This window comes from Phalaenopsis equestris, unplaced genomic scaffold (assembly GCF_001263595.1).
Source record: "Phalaenopsis equestris unplaced genomic scaffold, ASM126359v1 Scaffold000499, whole genome shotgun sequence".
Taxonomy (NCBI): domain Eukaryota; kingdom Viridiplantae; phylum Streptophyta; class Magnoliopsida; order Asparagales; family Orchidaceae; genus Phalaenopsis; species Phalaenopsis equestris.
The window spans coordinates 11,064-11,573 of NW_018164939.1; the positions used below are offsets into that span (position 1 = coordinate 11,064).

Here is a 510-nt window from a genome sequence, read left to right on the forward strand (position 1 = left end):
AACAAGCCGAACACGAACACACTTTTTGAGCTCGAAATATAACCGAGCCGAACACGAGCTGTACATGGCTCGATCGTGTTCGGCTCGTTTACACCCCTAGCCAGCGTATGATGTGATGGTCTTTAGGGGCATTTGCGTACGTACTACTAATTTCTAATGTATTGACATATCTAGTATCTAAACTTTTCTTTTTTACATTTATACCGCACAAATCTTTCATATCCCATAAAATATATCCCTATTTTAACTAAAAAAAAAAAATGAAATACACCTTTTCATCCATAGGTGTGAAATGCACATTTTCATCCATAGGTAAGGCGATATATGTAAAAATTGAAGTTTAGGTGTCAGATATGTAAATATATAAGAACTGAGTGGTTTTATGTTGGTTTTATGTAAATCTTCCTAGTTTTTAATATCTTAATCCCTCACTCAACATCACCCCAACACCATCGCGCTATAAAAGCTGAGCCACTCCTTGCATCACCATGGCTGCCACCATGATGTCCA

At 37.3% G+C, this 510-nt stretch overlaps 1 protein-coding gene across 1 annotated transcript in view; it reads left to right on the forward strand.

Annotated features, from left to right (window-relative positions):
- Positions 1-510, forward strand: part of LOC110028173 (ganglioside-induced differentiation-associated protein 2-like) — a gene marked incomplete at its 5' end in the record, with an annotated part of 5,760 nt that overhangs the window by 1,609 nt on the left and 3,641 nt on the right.